This window comes from Lacerta agilis, chromosome 13 (assembly GCF_009819535.1).
Source record: "Lacerta agilis isolate rLacAgi1 chromosome 13, rLacAgi1.pri, whole genome shotgun sequence".
Lineage (NCBI taxonomy): Eukaryota > Metazoa > Chordata > Lepidosauria > Squamata > Lacertidae > Lacerta > Lacerta agilis.
This window is the reverse complement of record NC_046324.1, coordinates 23,331,170-23,354,729: the sequence shown is the minus strand read 5'-3', so window position 1 is coordinate 23,354,729 and position 23,560 is coordinate 23,331,170. Positions and strand designations below refer to the sequence as shown.

The window sequence follows — 23,560 nt, the reverse complement described above, 5'->3', positions numbered from 1 at the left end:
ACCGCATCCTCCCCCAGCAGAAGTAATGAGTTTTAAATTTATGCTATGGCTATTGTCTTACCTAAATCATGCAACGACATCACACTCCATGGCCACATCCGTGCCTTACATCTAAAGCACTATGATACCAAATGGCTTCTCCAAAAGAATTCTGGGAGCTGTAGTATCTTCAGGGTGCTGATAGTCATTGGGAGATCCCTATCCCTTTGCCCAGAGCTCCAATTCCCAGAGTTCCCTGTGAAGAGAGATGGATTGTTGAAGCACTCTGGAAATTGTAGCTCTGTGTATGTAGAGAATGAGGGGTCTCCTAACAACTCCCAGCGCCCTTTACTAATTCCAGAATTCTTTGGGGTGGCGCATGACTCTTCACACTGCAAGCATAAGGTCCCAATTTAAACTTCAGTAGGAACCTAGGAAGCTGCTTTATACAGAGCCAGACCATTGGCTCACCTAGCTCAGTCTACACCGACTAGTAGCCCCTGAACTACATGCAAAAGGTCCCAGGTTCAAACACCCAACACCTCCATGTAGGTCTGGGATAGCTGAAACCCTGGAGGGCTGCTGCCAGTAGTGCAGACAGTATTAACTGAGCTAGGTGAACCAACGGTTCGACAAAGCTTCCTTTCTTCTTGTAGAAATGTCTGGCTGACGCCAAAAGCTGCCTGATGTCAACAGCCTCTCATGTGAAGGTACCGGCTCCTTACAGCTTCCAGGCTGCAAGGCAGGAATTGCACCATATTTAATGCATCACACAGCAGCTGCACACTGCGATGTAAATGAGGACTCCAGCAGGGTCATGAAATATGCATTGTTTGTGTGTTTTCTGACTCGTGCTTTTACCCTAATTGACTCCCTTTCCAGCTGACGTACGCCAAACTCTGGTACGTCTCACTCGGCTGCAGCTGAATGCTGAAAACTGATCTTTTTTTTTGCCTTTCTTTTCTCTAGTCACACTTTCAAAGTCATGCTAAAATATCTGACAGGAATCCCCCCCCCCACCTCTGATTATTTGTCCTCTTCTGAACAAGATTGAAATCATAATACTAGAAAGTACTACTGCTGGAACTCAGGGGCATCCAGTGTTGGAAGGTTCATGGCAGATGAAAAGGAAGGACTTCTTTACATATGCAAAGTTCAACTATGGATTTAATGTTCACAAGAGGTAGGTCACATAGAGCACTATGATGCCATTTTAAACAGTCATGGCTTCCCCCAAAGAATTCTGGGAGCTGTAGTTTGTTAAGGGTGCTGAGAGTTTCTGGGAGGCCCCTATTCCTCCCTCATAGACCTACAATTTCCAGAGCTCCCTGGAAAGAGGGACGTTAACTTACTCTGAAAATTGTAGCTCTGGAAAGACAATAAGTCTCCTATCAATTATCAGCACCCTTAACAAATGGCAGTTCTTGAAATTCCTTAGGGGAAACCATAGCTGTTTAAGGTGAGGCCATTGTGCTTCAGATGTATGGTGGGAATGTGGCCATGGTGATGGTCACCAGTTTGGATGGCTTTAACAGAGAAATAAATAGATTCATGGAGGATAAGGCTATGAATACCTACTAGCCATGGTCTCTCTGTTCTACCTCCTCTGTCAGAAGCAGTATGCCTTTGAAATACCAGTTGCTGGGGATCTCAAGTGAGGAGAGGTTCCACTTGCTGGTTTCCTACAGGTCTCTGGTTGGCCACTGTGAGAACAGGATGCTGGACTAGAGGGGCCTCTGGCCTGATCCAGCAAGGCTCTTCCAATGTTCATGCATACCAGGATGCAGATTCCACCCCTCTTCTGTCCCCCAGGCACTGTCCAATTTTGTGCTGAGCAGCAGATGCTCAAAGGATAGTTTCTTGTAAGAGAATCTGCTCCCAACCAGCACCGAGAGAGTTGGAAAAGAAATCCATGCCAGTGGTGAAACGTGGAAGGGGGCACAGGGTCAGTTGCCCCGGGTGCAAAATTTTTAGGGGAGCAAAATTTCAACACCCGGTGCTGCCCCAATACAGCAACACACTTCCGTCGCTAGGCTCTGTTGAATACAGCTTCTCCATGCAAACTAGGAAGTGACCTCTCCAGACCATGGAATGGCTCTTCTTTTCCTAACTCTGCCACTGCGATCTCCTGGCTGATGTGGACACTGTTAGGCAGTTGAATGTGCATGCATACTCCGTCCATTTCCCTCCTGCCCACCCCCTCCACGTGGCCCTTGGCACTGGCAACCTACGCTACGCCACTGATCCATGCTATGGGAAATCCTGAAGCAGGAACTGAGCACGGGACCACTCTCCCCTCCTGTGGGTTCCAGCAACCGGTATTCAGAAGCATTACTGCTTCCAACTGTGGAGGCAGAGCATCCACTGCCCCCCAAATGCTGTTGGACTCTAACTCCCACCCCTGACGTTTGGCCAGGCTGGCTGAGGTTGATGGGAATTGGACTTCAACAGCATTTGGAACAGCCCAGTGATGCTGTTCTAGACTGATCATCCTCTGACTCATCCAACCTCCCAGCATACACACAGCATAGTGGATCAGGACCTTACATTGTGTCTTAATAAATCTGGACTGATAATTAAATCAGCATACACAATTTTATGCAGATCTATTTCCCTTCTTCTTTTGGCGATGTGTTTTTTTCTCATTTCCCTCATCAGGCACCAGGTGTGGCCTCACTGCTGTTGCTCTCCCATCCCAGCCTTTTGTGCTGAAATGCAGGTGGAGGGGAAGAACTTGGATGCACAGCTTTGCAGCATCATCTGGAGAGAATGCGTAAGTAAGGAAGCATTAGGACTCATTTGGAACGGAAGGAAGAGAAAGGGGAATAGAAAACCAACCGCAATCTATTCTCTTCTTATCCTAAGGCAACTGTCAGCTGAGTGGCATTATAATGGGGCACAGAGACAGCCGTGGGGACAAGCTCAGAGCCACTGAGCCCGTGCCAGGGCAATACTAATTGCGGGCACCATCACCTCGCTGCTCTGTGATTCACTCTGCATGCAGCAAATCTCACTCACCCCAACAGCTATGATCCAAAGCATCATAGCTTTAGGAAATTTGGAGACTTGGGGAAAGGTGAACTGAGCAGTCCTTGGTGGGCCAGCCAGCACTTAGGACGAGAGGATCGTAGGATGCTGTTCTATAGAGAGTCAGACCAATTTGTCCATCTAGCTTAGTATTTACACTACTCTTGGCTGTGAGCCCAGGAAGACCTGCTCCCTGCCTTGCAGGCCTTTTCCTACCCTGACTGACTCCAGCTACAAAAGCTGAGGCTGCTGAACAGATTCTTGGGCTGGAGTGTTGTTGCCTTTGGTTTTTTTGTATCTTTACTTTTAGATCTTGTGATCTTTATGTGGAAATTGTTCGGTTTGATTGTACATTTTTTGATTTGTTTTTTATTGTTTAGGAGTACTTTTGTAACGTTGCAGTTATGGATATTTTTTTTCTTGTAATCTGCCTTGTGCATGGTTTGAACTGTGGAAAGGTGACATACAAATGTATGTATGTATGTACAATATGTATGTATGTATGTATGTATGTATGGACTCTGACTAGCGGTGACTCATTGGGATTTCAGGCAGGGTTCTCTTCCAGCCTACCTGGAGATGTCATTGGGGATTGGACCTGGGACCTCCTGCATGCAAAGAAGATGCTCTGGCTCTGGAGCCACGATGCTCCCCCTAAAAAATAAACAAGATTCCAGTTTTCATTGTTCTGAATAAAAGACTGATTTAAGTAGTGCTTTTTGTGATGGTACCCACTAGTAAGGAATGGCATCACCACCCCTTTATTTTTGCTCCGCGTGGCATTTTGTACTGGCAACCATGACACTTTTATGAAGTTATGACCTATTTGCAAAATAATTTCCCCAAATATAATGCATTTTTGCATGTTCTTTTCACAACCATATGGTTTTTTTAAATGCATGCTTTACCCCAGTATATGCATTTTTGTGTAGATTACTTGGCTGGGGGATAGCCAATAAATAAATAAATAAATAAATAAAAAGTAAAAAATTGGAAGTGTGAATTTTGAAAGGCAGATATGTTTCAGTTTGCATATTGTTTTGGAAAGTGTGAAATCTTTGCGACAAGCAGGGCTTTTTTCAGCAAGAACTCTCCAGCACCTTTCAGTTGGGTGCCATTGCCATTCTAAGAGAACGAGGGAGATGTTCACGGTGAGTTCTGGCACCTCTTGTTCTAGAAAAATGGCGCTGGTGAAAAGTAAATACATTTTCTTCCCTTGAGCTTCTAATTAATGCATGTGTTACTTTAAACCATAAGTGGGCACTATTTGTCTAGTGAGCTAGCCACCCCCTGTTTGTAGCCTTAACCCAACCCCTAAAAGCTGAACTATTTTATGTTATTCTCCCCCAACATGCTGAGACAAGATGTCTGCTATTTCTCTCATCTATATCTACTCATCCTGTAAATTGTTCCTGACATGATAAATCGGCTCCTCCATGAATAATGCCTTTGAACTCCAGAAACTGTAAATGATTACATCTCCGTTGATGAACATTTTGGTTTTTCAAATGCCATAAACCCGGAAGGAAATGGTTCGGTTTTCGAATGAGCCTTGGAAGTTGAACCGGAAATGAGGCTTCCGAACTGAGTTTTCGGTTTTCGAACGTTTCGGAACTCCAACGGTCTTCTGGAACGGATTACGTTCGAAAACCAAGGTACCACTGTATTCCAATCCAATTCACCTAAACTGCAAGGTCTGCTAACCCAAATTTGGTAGGTTCACCTTTAAATTTGAACTGATTTAAGTTTCTTCCCCATCTCTGATGGTACTCTTGCACTTTGGGGGAGTCCCAAGATTTCCACCTAGACATGAATGAAGGAGGTAGTATATAGCCAGCATTTTACTTCTTCATTCCCTGCTTCCTTTATCTCCCTTAAGCCTCCTGTATTGCCACTTAACCTTGGCTTCCTTTATATATTATCCGTATCTCTGCTAACACAGCAATATGTCCTGGAGCAGATTTCAGCAAGGAAGGAGCGAGGCTCTGGATACCAGCCAGCAAAAGATGGATTTATTGCTGATGGGAATGGCTATCGTTGGATATGGGCTAGATTTTATGAAATGATAAATACATCTGTGAAATACATTATCTGTTCCCTTTGATGGTTATGTGAAATTGTGGAATGCAAGGCAACAGTGTTCCCTAAATATGGGAAGTGGATGTTCTCTTGCACCCTTTAGCTGATTTTCATAAGTACCCTGTGGCCTTTTTAAAGGCTATCACTTCCCCACTGCTGGTGTAGGCAATACTGACCTTTATGGAACAATGGTCTGGCTCTGTATAAGGCAGCTTCCTGTGTTCCTATGAAACTAATGCACACTGTGATGGGCAGTGGCAGAACACTTGCTTTGCATGCAGAAGGTCTCACATTCAATCCCTGGCATCTCCAGGAAGGGCTGGAAGTGTCTTCTGTTTTCACCATGGCCACCCAGATGCTTGTGGAAAAGAAGCACAAGAGCAGTTCCCTGTCCTGTGGTTTACAGTAACTGGTACTCAGAATTATTACTGGCAGAGAATAGCCATTGCGGCTGGTAGCGAATCGATAGCTTTGTCATCCATGAATCTGTCCAACCCTCTTTTAAAGCCATCCATCACTGCCTCTTGTGTAAGTTCCATAGTTAACTATGTGTTGCATGAAGAAATCCTACCTTTGTCCCAAATCTCTCTGAAGGAAATGGCCCAAGGCCCTCTGCATGCAACCAGTTGCATAACCTCCAGGCTCCTGCCTCCTTTAAAAAAATCTTGTTTTTGTACAATCTTGTTTGTCCTCAGTAACCAAAATTATATTAATAACATATACAAGCAGAAAGTTGTTTTCCTTCATTTGCAAGGGATTGTACAAAGCAAAGTGGCACTAATAAAGAAAAGTTCCAGGGTGGCAACAGAAAGCAAACTAAAAATGCTTTTGCAGTTCATCAGAACTATCCAGCAATATCAAGTTATAGGAAAACTGTTGCTATTAACAGTAATCCTGCTAGTTGGTTGATTGGTTCGGCAATTTAAATTCTAGATTAAAATTGATTAGTTAATTGAGAAGGGGATTATAACAAAAACACTAGGGCCTAATTTGAATAGTAGAGCGCCTGGTATCTGGTGGGCAGACCAAAGCACTCGTCAGGAGAGCTATGAGATTCAGGTGAGGGTCAGATGCCTTGTCAATCCCAGCAGGTATATAAGAGGACGACCCGGCCTGCCTGCGGCCTGCCATATACCTGCTGGGATTGACAAGGCATCTGACCCTGTGGCTTGCCCAAACAGGGGGCCCTCCAGATGTTCTGGACTATAATACCCACCAGCCCCATACAGTTGCAGGCCAAAACATTTGGAAGGCACCAGGTTGGGGAAGGATGTGCTAAGTAATCAAATTGGTCTGGGTGGGCTCCAGCTTTTCCCTCCCTCCCCCCCTCTCTCATACACAGTGCCTCTGGGCCTTACCATGTGTAAGAAAACAACAATAACATTAATTAACAAACTTCTTAATCACATTGAAACCAGCAACACAAGGATAGAGAATGAAGACCTTAAAGGAGCAGCTGTCCAATTAGCAATGAGGCGTCTTTGGTGTGCTCTGTCTGAGTTATTATACCACCACTGCTGCTGTCATGAGCAATCCTCTAAAAGCTTTAAAACTGAAGCCAAGGGCTGGTTATTTGATTATCCTGATGAAATTCTGCACACTTCCCTCCCCCCATGTCTCAAGCCAATTCCTCTGTGTCAGCTCTGCAGCCTCCACCCCCCACCGACACCTCTCCCTTCTTTCCTTCTCGCCGTGGGGCCAAAACAGCAGGTCCGATCTTCCGCCTTCCTTTCCCCCTGCTGGGACCCCCCCCCAAGACTCGCCATTAACATGCAGCGCCAGGCAGGACTGCATCACGGTATGGAGTGGAGGTTCCAATCCCATGGTGCCTCTTGTTCCTTGAAATTCAGAAGCTGAGCAGCAGGGATTGCTTGAGCAGCAACATTTAACTTCTCTTGCCAGGTAAGAAGTTTTTAAAACCTGTCCCCCTCAATTCTTCTTTGCTATGGTCCAGATGGACCAATCCTATTTTTCAAGGTCTAACAGCAAAATGTTCAGTCTCCAAAATGCCCATTTATTTGGGGGGAGACCACCGTAAGCCTCCCTAAAACATGGATCCTCAACCTTTGCACCCGCAACACAAACTCCATCCCTTTCCCTGCATTGGCAGGAGACATTTCAGGGTGCTCTGTCTGTTGATCCCCAGCTATGCTCATGATTTACCGCAACGCATTGTAGAAATGGAACTCTAAAATCAAAACGAGGGGGGTGAGCATCTGTGGCTTTTGCAGTCCAGCTGGATCAATGCTTTTCACAACTGCAAGGGACTTTAAAAAAACTATTTCGTTCAGATCAGGGTTGCCAAAAACCCAATGATTTAAACTGAAGTGGATTTGTCTTCTGCAGGTCTATGCGTACAATGGGTTTGTGCAATTTAATTAGATGAATGACGTATTAGGGTGACTCTGAAAAGAGTTGATTCGGGAAACTGTGATCTGGCAGACTGTGCAATTGGTGTGAAAATGTGTCAGGATGGGATATTGTTTAGGGGTTGTTGCTGGAGTCAAGATTTATTATGGAGGTGCATTATTTCTGCTCCATTATGCCCTTGTATTAATACTATCAATTATCAATGGATTCCTTAATTGAATGGTACAGCTATTAGTAGAAGATGTCTTCATTAGCTTATTATATAAATGTTGTCATATCTTGCAACTGTTTGTGGATCATGCAAGCTTTTTGATGTTGCAAGCTGCCTGAAACATGGCTTACTATGGAAGGGCAGAATGCAAATAAAGGTTGTTATTGATGATGGTGATATGAGGCTACTGCACATGTGTTCAGGTCCATTCTGCTTGGTTGTGTGTCAGCGGAGGTTGTTCCAACAGGGTGAATGCGTCACTGCTCACCAACCTCAGCCTGTCCTCAGCCCACTCCAGCCTGTGTTCTTTATTCCATTCAGCCACTCACCAGCAAGGAAGAAATTCACTGCTCCATCCAGGCCAAATTCCCACAAGGGATGGGGGAGAAATTTGATTCAGTTCCTATTTAAAGGCAAACCTACCTAAGCTGCGTTTTCCAAAACAATGCGCGAAGCGAAACACAGCCATCCTTTAGAAAAATTGGCACTTGGCTGAACTTTGCAATGCAGTTTTTCAGTCAAGTAATGTGCACAAAAATGTATATGCCGAAGTGAAGTGTGCATAGAAGTGCATATATTTCTGAAAATAATATAACACGAAATGCGTTAGATAAGGGGAAATTGCTTTGCAAAAATGTGTATATGGGGGTAATTTTTGACTAAATGCTGGTGAATTTTCATTTGGAGTTGACAAACCGATGTGGAAATGTGGAGATCTGAGGGTAAGACTGAGAAAACCCGAGACTGAGAAAAACCCAAATTGACAGGTTCTGTCAGGAAACCCCCCTCGCCTTGGCAGGTAGCGTTCCTGGGTCATTTGCAATGCAGGGAAACACCATCCCCGGTGCGCAGTTCGTCGTCTTCCTTGAGCGGAGGAAGCGACCGTTCCTCCAGTGGGGAGGGGGAGATGGAAGCAGGAAGTCGGGGCAGGGGCTGTGGCAGCGTTGGAGAGCCTCAGCACCAAGCAGGAAGTGGGGGACAGGGACCTTTTCCCACGCCCCATTTTTGTAGGGAGGAAGGGCGTGGAAGGGGGAGGCGGAGGTTCAGAATCCCGCGCCTCTTATGTTGGACTAAAAAACGGAAATGGACATTCCCAGACTCTGCGGAGGGATGAGCTGGACATCTTTACTGTTACTCCACTGTAAATATCTGCACAATAAAGAACTTAGTCTGTAGAAGTTTGGAGTCAGCCTGGTTCCTCATGAGCAACCACTGAGAGTCCTTATAGGTTCCCACCCAGGTTTCCCAAGAGGCCTCTGGCTGGCCACTGTGAGAAGAGGATGCTGGACTAGATGGGCCATTGGCCTGATCCAGTGGGCTCTTCTTATGTTCTTATGTTTTTTCCCAGGCAGTAGCAATTTGGAAAGGTAGGGGAGGAGTGCGCTCCTAGATCTGGATTTAGCATAAAAAATAAGTGATGTTAATCTGGTCGTCATTCAAACCACCTTCCTTCTCTGTCTAGCTCATCCTTTCTTTGTTTGGGATAATATCCTAATAATGCCAGCAAATCCAACCAAGAGACGGTCCAGGAGACCATCTTTTGAATGTCGTCAGCTTCCTAAATTAATTTTCCAGATCACCAACTGAATGCTCCGATAGCATTTTCCTCCTGGAAAGAAAAAAGATGATAGAATGACCCCATTGCTAATGAGCAGTTTAACATTATGATGGCTTAACATCTTGCAAAGAACAAGGCACACATGAGAGAGATGGAGGCGTGGCTGGATTTTGATGCTGTGGCAATTATGGATGTTGAGAAAGGAATTAGGAGGCCTGGCCTAGGACATTCTTCTCAAGGGCCATGCTGTTTTGCAGGAAGTGTCCCCCCCCCGCAGTGCTCATGGACTCCCATGCAGCTGGCCTGGCTTGGGAATGAAGTTGGTGACATCTTGGGATGGGGATTTTTTTTTTTATTAAGTTTGCATTGAAAAGCGAACTTGCCTCACTCACACTGTCTGAATCAAGATGCAAACCGAAATTTGCATGACTCTTCAAATTTTGCAATGCAATTCTCCAACGAAGAACTCTTTATGAAAATGCATCTGTAAGAAGGTAAACTATCCATAAAAATGCACATATATGTGAAAATAGCACACAAAAGGTATTATCTTAAGTAAAACGGCTCCTTTGTTTATTGTGCATCAATTTCATTTCATTTACAAATTGCTTCCTATGAAATACCTTCTTGGAACAATTTAACAGGAAACCCCATCTACAATAAAAAAACATACTGAAACCAATTTCATATATGAAAACCATTTCAAATCTGAAACAGATACTGCCTAGGATTTTTTTTTTTAAATCCCAAACTCTGTTTAAGAGACTTGTTGGAAAAGGTAGGTTGCAATTTAATGCTGAATTTTTGTTATTGTTCTGTTTTGTGCTTTTGTTTAACTGTTATTTTATATATTTTTTTAAACAAAAAAAAATCCAGTTGAATGCCTGCCGTGATAATTTTACTGAAGAGGGCACCATAAAACATACCAGTATTTGAATAAAAAAAGGGGGGAAAAGATGAAAAACGCTGATTATGTCTTTCTTTTCTTTTAAAGGACCACAAGTTTCTCCCCCCAAAAAACTCACCTGGTTTTTAAATCAGTGTGGTTGAACCTGTGGCAGAAGGGCCATAGTTCAGTGGGAGAGCACCTGCTTTCATGCAGAAGGTGCCAGGTTTGATTCCCAGCTTCTCCATGTAGGAAATACACTTGTGTGAAACCCTGGAAAGTGGCTGCTAGTCAATGTAGACAAAACTGAGCTAGACGGACCAATGAACTAGGGTGAGTCAATATAGACTGGTCTTACTCTGTGGGAGGCAGGCTTCAGGTTCATCAACAGCACTTAGGTCCAGTCCCTGGCATCTACAGGTAGAGGTGGGAGAGAACCCTCTCTGAAAAATTGTACAGCCACCACTGGTGGTCAGTGTTCAGACAATAAGGAGTTATAATGACCAATGGTCTGACTCAGTGTAAGGCAGCTTCGTATGTTTCTATCTAGTTTCTACACACATAAATGAAGGCAGCATGCAGCTAGGGCATGAGGAGAGCCTTTTGTGATTCGGAAATGAGAAGGGAGCTCAGAAAGTGATCCTGGATGAGAATGGAGGATGCCGCAAGCAGGGCTGGTGTAGCCGTTAGGCGGGGTGCCCCAAGATGGCACTCTCGTGGACACCACACCTGCTCCACTGCTTTTGTTGCTGCTGCTAAAGCGGGCACCAGCACCGGATTCAGGTGATAGCTCGCCAAAATTGCACGTGATCTTGCAAAGCACGAGAGATCTCACTTGACATAGGCATGGATGCTGGTGCTGCTTCTCTGCTAGTGGCGGTGGCAGGGTAGCACATCCCATTTCACCTTAAGTGGCAAAACTGGATGCACCACCTCTGGCTGCAGGCATCTCCCTATTTCGCCCTCTGTGAAAAGTTGGAGGGTGTGCTTGATTTTCAAACGTTTGGGCAACCAAAGGCCAGAGGAAATTGCTTCAGGGGGTGAGCTCCAGCACAATACCTGGGTTATAGAAATAGTATGGGCTCTGCTGCTGCTTGCTCTGCTCACCAACCTGTCCTGCCCTTTGCTCCATAGACAGGTGCATGAACGGCACTGTGTGACGACAAGCCTTAGATTTTTATGTATATAGGAAGAAATCACCTGCCAGGCCAGGAATTAGAAAGAGAATTCCTTCCTTCCTTCCTTCCTTCCTTCCTTCCTTCCTTCCTTCTTTCTTTCTTTCTCTCTTTCTCTCTTTCTTTCTCTTTCTTCCCCCCTCTCTCTTTCTGTTTGCATGAGACCTCTCCGTGCCTAGCTGAGCTGAAATGAAAAGGCCGAACCCATCTATATTTAGGTGAGGGCAGTGCTCAGGGTGGTAATCCTCTTTCCCTGAATTATCTAGCTTGGGGGATTAGGCCCTTTAAACTCTTCGCCAAACCTCCCCCGCTCCATAAGGCCACTGTGGAAGAGATGGGCATTTGAAAACTCACATTTTGCAGAGGGGATGCCCTGCACTTGACTTGGTGGAAGGTACTAAGGCTGAACCAAAGCATATTTATCCCCTGCCCAGATCAGATGGTCAAAGAGGGCAGTGGTTTGCATAAAATTTACATATGGTAATTAATATATCCAGACACACATTTGGAAATAATGGCTGGAATTTACACAGAAATATAATACATCTCACCAGTGTGGGGGAAAAGGCTGTGTCCAAGTGAATTTTGTGCCTGCCTGTTGTTGTCCAGGTGTTGCACCTCTTGACAGTCAACTTCCTGTTCTCCCTTCTTATGGTTCTTTAGCTTTGAACCAGACAGCCCTTCAAATCTAACAGAGGATATCTTCCAACAGGGGACTGTCCTCTGATGACCCTTCAGAATAAAAGAGGACTGTCCTCTGTAAAGCAGGACACACAACCCCAGAGTTCGTCAACATTTTATTTGGATTGCTCAATGGGATGGATCCCCAGCCTTCCCAGAAAGATCCCTTGCCCATCACTCTCGCCTTTCCCTGCAATGTGCAACTCCGAGGAAGTGTTGGGTGGTTTCTGGGCAGTAGGTTCTCTGGTTTTCACCAACTGACATCAGTGAAGTTCAGGAGGCATAGCTTGTAATGTGCAAGGGGTCCTCAGCACATCGTTTGATGTGAACATAGTTCCTGAAAGTAAAACAAAATGAAACAGGGACATAGACTTTGCAGAGCTCCTGATGAAGGGGGGGGGGAATGAAAGGAATGTCATTTGTCGCTCACTTACTCTGAACAGAGAAGATTCCTCCCCATCTTGATCAGCCCTCCCTCTGACACTCTCCAACCAAATTCAGGCTCTGAACCTCAGCCCCAGGGTCAGGAAAAAAACCACCTTCCTTGTTCTCCATGGTCAGATTTGAAAAGTCCAGAAGCAAGGTAGACTACAAACAGATCCGGGCTACCCTTCACCCAGACGGGTCTCTCTCTAACACAGTGCTTCTTAAATCCCCCCCCCCCAGGTCATACTTTCAGAATAAAAATCTGCTCACACCGTATCAAATTTTAAATTGAAAAGAAATGCATTGGAAAAACAAAAAGAAACAGTGTCTAGCGGTGCTTGATTTATAACATAGAATGCAATTACTTTATTATATGATCGTGGGACAACCAGAAAGTATAAAACAATGCAGCTACATAGGAACATGAATCATTCTCAAAATATAATATTGTTTGTCCTTGAATATTCCTGCCACACTTGCCATCATCTCCTGCCACATCAGTGTGGCACGCCACATCCTTTGATGGGGCTCCTCTCCTTCTCTAACAGGATGGGGCTTCTCTCCTCCTATTTTCTTCCCTGGGAGAAGAAAGCTTTGGGACCAGGGCTGGCCCTGCCATTAGGCAAAATGAGGCAGCTACTACAGGTGAGAGGTTTGAGGAGCAGGTAGCAGTGGTGAGGTCTTGGAGAAGAGAGTAGAGCTGCTTACACAGCAAATCCTGTACCCAGTAGTCTATTGCCCTCAGGTGTGGTGGAAGATATTGTCCCATCACCATTGCTCAGAGGTGCTGTGGTCTTGGGTTGGGTGTGTGTGTCAAAGACCCATTACTGTTTCTCCCTATCTATAACATCCTAGAAGTACCCAATCAGCATGAAAGGGGAGCTTTTTTTAGCCACTGAGAAGAAGTCTTATCAGCCTTTGTGCAGATTGGAGCCAAACAGAGTGAAAGGAGGCGAGTCAGCCATAGACGATTGGCTCCTAGGGTCACTCTGGAGAAGGTGCGTGAGAACACTGACAAAAACCAAGGGGCTCTGTTTAAGAGAATGGTGTGCAAGATATTGTACACAGGAGCAGAAATTGCCGGTGTTCATCCCATGATCAGAACAGGAATCAATCCAGCCAATACAATCAGTATCTGCTTTTGTTGCTGCTTTCTGTGCATAATAAAAATGTAATGTATGTAATTACTTATGTAAATTATGCAAGCTATGCAATTTCTTTTTTATTATAAATATATAATATTTATTACGTTTACATTTTTATCATATCACATTCCATCAATTATTCATATTGCCCAAAGCATTACTCATACTGAGCTTTGACTTCTCTCCTTCCCATTCTCTGGCTTTCCTAAGAGTTCACTTAAGTCTTAGCATCCCACTCGCAACTTATTTACCTTCTTTCTAGCTTAGTAATTTTAACCATTCTAATTGTAAATTAGTTTCCTGCTTTAACATTAGAAAATATTTTAACTCAATCCTACAAACGTTTTCAAATGTTTACAATGATCTTTCATATATTGTATAAATTTGCTCCAGTCCTTTTCAAACAGTTCGTCAGGCTAGTTTCGGATCTTCCCCTTCAGCCTAGCCAGTTCCACATATTCCATCATTTTAACTTGCCATTCTTCCACTGTTGGTACTTCCTGCTGTTTCCATTTCTGTGCCAACAATATCCTCGCCGCCATCATAGCATACATAAGCAAATTTAAATCTTTACTAGGGATTTCCTCTCCAATTATACACAACAAAAATGCCTCTGTTTTTTTTAATCAAAATTATACCTAAAACTCCTTTTCAATTCATTATATATCATATCCCAATAGGCTTTAACCTTGGTACATGTCCACCACATATGAAATAAATCCCCCTCCTTTTCCTTACATTTCCAACTTTCTTTACCTTGATTTCTGTACATTTTAGCCAGCTTAGCCGGTGTCAAATACCATCTATACATCATCTTCATTACGTTCTCCTTAAGTGACATGCAAGCTGTAAATCTAATTGTTTTTGTCCACAATTTCTCCCAGCAAGCCCTGCAATTTCAACACGGTGCACAGCTAGGCAAATAATTTAGTTGTGGACAGAAGATGAACTGCAGTGGAATGGAAATGGGGATGCATGACACAAATACAGAGCGAAATGGAAATCGGTGCCCTTCTTATATGCCCAGGACAGAGAAAGTTTACCCCTGTTCAAGTATACTATAAACTGCAGGAATCCAAATTCCAAAAGCAAATATTGGAATCCATATAGTGAGTGGGAAAAGAAACTCAGAAAGACAAGGAGGTTCACTAACAGTACATTTTTGATTCCCACACAAATTAGACAATAACAAGGGAAATGAGATGGTTTTGCAGCCCCTCAAAATGTCTTGTTCTTAGTGGAATGGACTCCCTCGGAAGGTGGTGGACTCTCCTTCATTGGAGGTTATTAAGCAGAGGTTGGATGGCCACCTGTAACGGATGCTTTAGATGAGATTCCTGCATTACAAGGGGTTGGACTAGATGATCCACTGGGTCCTTTGCAGCTCTACGATTCTATGACTCCCCTTTGCTTGTGTTGAGTCCCATATATGGGTGGTGCTTGGCGCAGATGAACAGCAGCTAGAAAACTATATGTGGACCTCTCTCTTGACTTTCCACACCTGTCCTACATCTAAATATTGTACCACTCTGTCCTGTGGTTCTCAAGTGGATGGAGGCTGTCGTTTAATGGAAGAGATCCATCTGGCTCAGTGTTTCACCCCTAGCAAAGAGTCCACCCCTCCAACACACATGTCCTGCTGCTTCGGATACCAGAATAAAATAGGAGAAACAAAGCAATACTGAAGCCTGGTGTTCCAAACTGCCTCCCTTCTTCTAATAACGACTATTGTCTCTCTCTGTCTCCCCCCATTCCCTCTGCGCCAAGCATAATCAATTTTCTGTATAAGTTAAAGTCAACACATCTGTTACGTTAGTCTTCCCTGACGCCCTACTCCCTCCTTCCCTCCTTCCTTCCCTCCCACCCCTCCCATCTGTTCTGCCTGCAGCTTCCCCGTATAGCTTTGTTGTTGGGGTGTGTGTGTGTGTCTGTGGATGAGAGAGAGAGAGAGAGAGAGAGAGAGAGAGAGACTCCCTCTCTCTCTCTCTTCCTAGCTGATGGACTCTCTCGTTGCTGATCTCTCCTTACCTGGATGCCTGTCCTCAGTGGGTTGATCCGCTCGGCTTGCCAGAACATTTGGTCTGCTTAATCCCCCTCTGACGCCCACGTTTGAGGGGCCAAGAGGCAAAAGGAGAAGAAGGGAGGGGGAAAAAATGACCGGGGAGCAAATAAACAAATGAGTAGCAGCTCTGGAATGAAACATTGACTAATTCTGGTAAGAAATACTCCTTCTTTTCTCTTCCTTTTAATTCCTGGGTGCATTTGGCCCTACTTTTCTTTGGAAGTCCAGTTATAGTGCAGTGGTAAAGGATTCATCCAAAGAGCAAAGGCAGGGAACAGGAAGGGATGGCGGAAAGGGGAGGAGGGGAGAAGGGAGATTGCAAAGTCCCCAGAGCTCATCAAGGGTTCGTTCGGGTGGTGAAGGTTCATCGGTGCCCCCAGCTCATATTTGGCATGAGGATGTGTGGGTTATGTCTTAAATAGCTCTTGAGTGTACCTGGACTACCAGAAGGGTTGCGGATGGGTGTGTTACTTGGTTATTCCCCCCTCCCCCAATGCACAGGACGTCTGGGTATCATTTGGAGACCAGCACTAGGCTTCAAAAGATGTTACATTGCAATCTGGTGTGTTTTGCTAGCCGTGAACTGGTGGTTTCTAGCAAATGTCTTGTTCCAGATTGGCCTTGGGGACAGGTCAGAAGTGAATATCAGTTCAGAAGCAGAGATGGGGAAATCCATTAAAAAATTGAATGCAATAAACTTTTTATTACACTAGCAAATTTATATTTTGCGTATAGTTGATCTCTCTGGATCAGATTTAAGAGACAGTGAAAAAAGTACCAGGGGAGTGAGGGGTGAAAAGGACCATGTGGGAACATAAATTGAATGGAACTTTTAACAAAATGAACCCCCCCTGACCCTAAATTATACACACCAGAAGTGCTTGAATGGACATTTTGAATAATGATCATTAGCCAACCTACGAGAGCAGGGATATTGAAAGGAACAAATATTTTGCCGTGCCCATAAAAATAAAATGCAGTTGCATCAGAAATGAACTTGATTTAATTTTTTATTTATTTATTTTAAATCTGCAAAGCCTGGTCATGCTGAGTTGGCAAAGGTATGTTCCTAATGAGAGCACAGCTAGGTTTTTGCCAGACGTAAAGCTGTAGCTCCTCAGCTCCAAGAACCTCAGCCGGCAGTTCCTGACCTTCTCCTGTTACCCGATGGCATGGATTTACTGGTGTGGGGTACAATCCATCTGCAATGATGACCTTTGGTCATAACATATGGACCTTGCCCACCTTGCATTTGGGGCTTCACTTCTTCTTATGGATAGTATGCAAAACTAGCAGAAGCGGGACGGGTAAGGAATAGGATTCCCCCACCTCAGTAACTGTTCTGAGATAGAGATGTGGGAGAAACGTGAACTAGTTTTCATTTAAGGCAAACATACATAATTCTCACTTTCAAAATCCAGATACGAACCGACACACAGCATCTTCCGAAATTTGCACTACTCCGAATTTTGCTCTGCCATTCTCTAGCCAAGAAATGTGTACAAAAATGCAAATGCCAGGGTGGAGTGTGCACATAAATCCATATATTAGTGAAAACAACATATAAAAAGGCATTTTATTAGAAGGAAATGGCTTTGGAGAAATGTGTGTGCCAGGGAAAATCGCAATAAAGTGTGTCTATTAGGAGAAATTTGCACTAAAAGGATGGTGAATTTTCATAAGGATTTTAAAAATACATATAAATATCCATAAATTGCTGTGGAGAATTGAGCTTAAGATTGGGGGAAAAAATGAGAAACTGAGAGAAACTGAAATAGGCAGAGTCACCCATTGCTATTCTGAGATAAAAGTCCGCTATATGCTTATTGTTGTAAAGCACACTTCCCTTGATGGTTTGACATACAGGAGGAGGAAAATGTGCGAATGTAGCTTTCAGTTTGCAACGCTCGTTCCGTGTGCCCCCTTTCTCACATCCCTACAGGTTTGTACTATGGTTATATTAAACCTTAATGTGAGGCTCCACTTCTACCAAGCAGCTGGGGTTTGCTAATCCTTTGAGTGGTTGCTGCGAATGGGGTTCTCTGGCTAATAGTCTTTGCATTTGTGCTGGCAAGAATTTAAAGGGGCCAGACGGTGTCCTTTGAGTCCAAGATGAGATGCAGGAAAGGAGGGCAAGGGAAGAACTTGAGATGAGATAAGCCTTTGCATTTTGGGGGGTCAAAGACAATGACATATCTGCATCTTAAAATGCTTTGCTCAATGAATTATTAAGAATCCCGAGGACTCGTGTTCCCAAGAAACAAAGGCATCTAGGAAAAAGCATGATGCCTGCATCTAAACTGGTAAACCTGAATGAAGGTGGTGTTTTTTCTTCTTCCTGGATTGGTTGGTCCAAAGTTGATCATGAGCAAAGGCTGGATAATTATATCTCCCCCAGTAATTCTTGTTTCATTTCTGCCTGTTTTACTGTACATAGGTCCATAAAATTACTAGCCCCCCAAAACCTTACTAGTCCTCCTGATCAATCATAAGCCTTTGTGGCCTTTGAGGGGTGGATTGGGAAAACACAATTTATAAAAAAGGGCACTAGAACACATTTTTGTTTGTCACATATAACCAGGTTAGTGCCTAATTTTCAGGCTTGTTAAGATCTGCTGGTATGGTGGATTTGGTTAATTAGTTTATTCATTTGCCCAAACTACAAATATTAGCTACCTGTTTCATAAACATACCAACATTCTGAAAGTGCTGCTGATTCAGTGTTTTGATTTTATTATCTTATCACCCGCGAAGCCATGAATAACATCAGATACAAGTAACTCCTGATACAGTACGTGAGATGCTAAATTATTCATTCTGGCTTATTACTAATGGCTGATTCACCTGCAGGTATAACATGTCAAGGTTGCTAAAAGTCGGGAAAGTGAGATTTTCTTGTAAGAAAGTAAACAAGGCACTGCGATCTAAATTAGAAGTGTATAAAATCACAGGAGATTTACATATACAAAAGGCATAATATTTAATACTGTTGGACGTATTCCACTCAAATGTATGGGATATAGGGGGTTTGGGTGTGCATCTAACAATAGTTAGAAGCAGTTAAGGCTGCAAGCCTATATCTACTTCCCTGAGAGTAAGCTCTATGGAACTCAGCAGAACTTAGCTTTGAGTAAACATGTACTGGATATCACTGGCAGAATCTTCTTCTGTGTTGGTGTTAAGTCTGGGGTATTTGATGTTGTCAGTCTGAATACAGTCTGAGAAATACTCTAAATTCTGTAGGTGAAATTTGCTGATTAGGATGAGTGAATATGTCTGCTTAATTTTCTAATTTTTCCAACCACCATGCCACATTTCTGCATGAGTTTGGATTTTTAAAAAAAAGGCTTTTCAATATTAACCAGGAGTTTAGTAAGCTTTTTTCTTATGTGTATACCAAGAGAAAAGTATGCAAAATTTTTGCATGCTATTTCCCATACTATAATGCAGTTAAGTGCCTTACTTTCATTCACATATGCATTTTATTTGCGCAACTTCTCCTAAATCACGCCTTTTTGTACACATTGATTTGGTTGGAGAACTGTATTGAAAAATTCAGAGAAGTGTAAGTTTTCAAAGATGACTGTTTTCATAGTGTTTTGAGAAGTGCAAATTAAGCAGGTTCATATTTAATTACATTAAACCAACCCAATTTCCTCTCTCATCCCTTGCTGAATAATCTGGAAAAGGATGTGTTGATGAAATTCTAATCAATGCTCACAGTGTGATGTAGAAGCCTTTGTGTCACACAAAACTCCTCCATGCTCGAGGTGTGTGTGTAACAGATGTAAATTATAAACATTTGTCTTCAGATAGTTTCTGTCTTAAGGTGAGATGAAGGAAGTATTTACAAATGTACAACAGCATGGTTAGTACAATGTGAGGTCTCGTTGAATTCAGTGGGACTTACTCCCAATACAGTTGGATCTAAGTGCTACTTAAAACATTGCTTTTCTTTGTCTCTATGGTACATTTTAAACTGGCCCTGTTTAAAATTGGGTGATACAATATTGCTGCATCATGGGATATGGTGCCATGATGCAGTGCACCTCAACACGCAAGGGTCTTAAGGGGGAAAGTGAAAGATTAAGCTGCATTCTTAGGAATCCTGCGAGCTGCAGAAGGCAGTTTGAGGACCTGGTTGAAAGATGAGCTACACATTTTTAGCACAGAGCAATAAGGCTACGTCTGTCTGTATGTCTTACCTGGGGAGGGGCAGGGGGAGGGGAGGAAGCTAGGCACTGCCAGTTCTTGTGTGCCTCTCAGCTTGGGATGTGTGAATCTGTCAGTTTTGTTTTCTCTTAAATTTTTCATTCTCCCAATGAATGTTCTCCACATTCCTGAATCCCTTTTGCAATTTTTTTAAAAATAAAAAGTCCTCATGAAAATTCGCCAGCACTTTAGTATGTGCTTCTCCTAAGATACATATATTTTGTAAACAATTTTGTCTGCCATACACATTTTTGGAAGCAGTTTTCCTTGATATGGTGCATTTGTGTATGCTATTTTCACAAATGCAGGCATTTTTATGCACGCTCTATCTAATATATACACATTTCAGTGAATATTATTTTGGTTGGAGGACTGCATTGCAAAATCCAGAACTATGTCCACATTTCAGGAGTTAGGTCCTTTTCAATTTGTGCATTGTTTCGGGGAGTGCAAATTTAGTAGATTCGCGATAAAATGCAACTCAAACTAAAATTCTTCACCACTTAGCGCACACACAATGCATTCATCTCACACTCTGCCCCCCAAAATATCTGGGGTGAGGGCAAAGGGGCTCCCAGGTTAAACTCTGCTCCCTGAAGATGGAGTTGGGCTGTGGTGAGGTGAATTTCAGAAACACAGCAGCTCTGATGGCCATACCAGAATGTTTTTAAAGCTTATAAGCGCTACACTATTCTGAAAGTAAAAAACCCCATGTTAAGTGCTTTAAGCACGACAGGGCCTAGCTGGGCAAAAAGCCCTTCTCTGCATTTGTAGCTGCCTCATTAAAGATTGAGCTGGCTGGTAGAAACATTGACTGGCTTCTCTGCTGTGACGTTGTCAAGAGGAAAACCTGCCAGCTTGCAGCTTCTTCGCTTTATCCCGATCTGTTTTATATCCCTGCCCCATGCCTTATTCCTCCTCCCTGTGAAATGAAGGCGCCTCTCCCCACTCCCCATTCCACTGTGCCTATCAAAACATGCTTCTCCCCCACCCTTTCTCCTGGGACTGGATGCCTCAGCTGGTCCTCCTTAATAGCAGAAAACTGCCTCCCAGTCTCTCTCTCTCTCTCTGTGTGTGTGTTTTGTGAAAGCAGAGCTTCATCTGACCCTCAGAACTTCTTTGCGATGCCCCTGTTGACAATGATCTTGCCGGAGAGTTGCCTTTGGGAGAGGGGCAGGTTGTCAATTTTGGTTTCCCCTAGTTTCTCATTTTCCCAGTCTTCAGTTCATCAAATCTCTGCATCAGTTGGTGCTTTGCTTTTTAAAAATGATGATGATGATAATCTCCTCCTGAAAATTTGCCAGTGATTTAGTGCACATTTCTCCATATTATGTGGAATCTCCCCCCAAATACACATTTTTGCAAGCAATTTCCCCTAATATAACAGATGCTGTATGCTATTTTCATTAACAGATGCATTTTAAAGCACACTTTCCCCTTATATATGCACATTTCGTACATATTATTTGGTTGGAAAATTGCACTGCAAATTCAGAGAAGTGTGGATTTCAAAGGAGAGTTGTGTTTTGGTATTGGTTTCAGATGTGCAGATTTTGGTAGGTTTCCATTAAAAGGTGAACCAAGTGAATTTCTCCCCTATCCCTAAAAGCTCCCCTGTCCCCCACCGGCAGCTCACGTAAAGCATTTTGCAAATTTGTTGCTAGCAGGAAAAATCCACCCCATGAGACTCTTAATCTCAGGGTCTGGGGTTTGTGCCCCACCTTTGGCAAAAAAGATTCCTGCATTGCAGGGGACTGGACTGGATGCCCCTTGGGGTCCCTTCCAACTCTACAATTCTATGATTCTATGAATGTTTTGAACCAAACAGTGGCATCTAGTGCCTGTTGGACTTGCTAGGGGAGGAAGCAGGGAGCCCACCAGTAGGTGGAGCCAGAGCCACTGAGAGACATAGTCAACTAATTCTAGTTTTGTCTAGACCAGGCATAGGCAACCTTCGGCTCTCCAGATGTTTTGGCCTACAACTCTCATGATCCCTAGCTAACAGGACCAGTGGTCAGGGATGATGGGAATTGTAGTCCGAAACATCTGGAGAGCCGAAGGTTGCCTATGCCTGGTCTAGACCCTCCTCCTTCTCCCTGCAGTGCCACCTCCTGGACTGGTTGTAAGGAAGAAGTCAACCAGGTGGAGGGGGCATTGACTGAGGGGGCAGACTGAGTTTAGTGGGGCAGTGCCCCACTTTTGTCTTAGTGGATCACCCTGCAGCAGAACCAAATGTAAAAATGCAGAATTATCAAGCTTTGGTTCGTTGATAGCAACCGTACACTGGGAGAAAAAAACGCTGGCTTTGCCCTCATACATCTATTTGGGTTTCAGCTCACTCTCCTTCCTGCCCACGAGTCACCTCTGCAGCCAATTCTCTTTTTATGAGAAGAACAGGGCATGCTATTTGGATGAAATGTGTGAGCCCAGGATCCAGCCTCAGTCCTCCCTGGGGGGGACAAGCCAGTTTTCAATGTGGCACGAGCTGGTCTTGCCTTTGCAGAGAAACAATTACTTTAAAAGAGACAAGCAAATTACACTAATGAGATTTAAAAAAAGAAAGAAATATTAAAGCACTCTTTCAAATCCTTGTTTTTAATTCTTATTGTACTTCTGGATTTCAGCCACTAAGACTATTTTTTCCCACCCCCAGCAACAGTAAGTGCTGGAATCCATATCAAGCTGAACCAATATGCTAAGTGTGCTGCAGAGGAGGGTTGTAAAAAGCTCCACCCTCTGATCTCTGCAGATCAAGCTGTTGTTACGGCTATAAATGTTGAGTGGCTGGTCCCATTTGGCAACCCTAGACCCCAATGTCTTTAGTGCCCCCATCTGTCAGCATTTCTCCAGGAATATGTGCAAGGATGCCAATGTAGTGCAGTGGTAGAGTGTCGGACTAGGACATGGAAGACCAGGGTTTGAATCCCCACTCAGCCAGAAAGCTCACTGGGTGATCCTGGCCCAGCCATGGTCTCTCAGTGTAACCTACCTCACCATGTTTTGTGGATGAAATGGTGGAGATCATGTATGGCATTTTGAGCTCTTTGGAGGAAAGGTAAAGGGACCCCTGACCATTAGGTCCAGTCATGGACGACTCTGGGGTTGCGGTGCTCATCTCATGTTACTGGCTGAGGGAGCCGGCATACAGCTTCCGGGTCATGCGGTCAGCATGACTAAGCCGCTTTCTGGTGAACCAGAGCAGCGCATGGAAACGCCATTTACCTTCCCACCGGAGCAGTACCTATTTATCTACTTGCACTTTGACGTGCTTTCGAACTGCTAGGTTGGCAGGAGCAGGGACCGAGCAATGGGAGCTCACCCCGTCGTGGGGATTCGAACCACCGACCTTCTGATCAGCAAGCCCTAGGCTCTGTGGTAACTCATAATTAATTAATAATTAAATAATTAAGAGTAGGGGGGCTGAGCTGTGTGTGTTGCCCCTTTCCCAAACATCCTTATAGGTCTCTGTCCCCCACGCTCCACACCCAACCTTTCAGCATAAAGCAGGAATGTCTGAATAAGGCTCCTAAATGCATTCAGCCAAACAAACTTAGATTCAAACTGAGCATGCAGAGTTTCTGACCCTGGGAAGGTTAAGGAGTGTTCACATGCTAGCTTCAATGAGTGCAGCATGTGTATGTACACCTGTGTACACAAATAACCGTGCTGTACATACATACAGTTATTCATATGTAATGTTCAACGAGTGTACAGTCTATGTGTCCAAGTGTACCATAGTTGAGATGTAT

At 43.9% G+C, this 23,560-nt stretch overlaps 1 protein-coding gene across 1 annotated transcript in view; it reads left to right on the top strand.

Annotated features, from left to right (window-relative positions):
* The first annotated feature begins 15,493 nt into the window (after positions 1 to 15,493).
* The window catches only part of SV2B (synaptic vesicle glycoprotein 2B), a 65,160-nt gene continuing 57,093 nt past the window's right edge, over positions 15,494 to 23,560 (top strand). The window contains exon 1 of the mRNA XM_033167049.1: positions 15,494 to 15,752. The gene's annotated coding sequence lies outside the window, so the exon portion shown is untranslated. The remainder of the gene's footprint in view (positions 15,753 to 23,560) is intronic.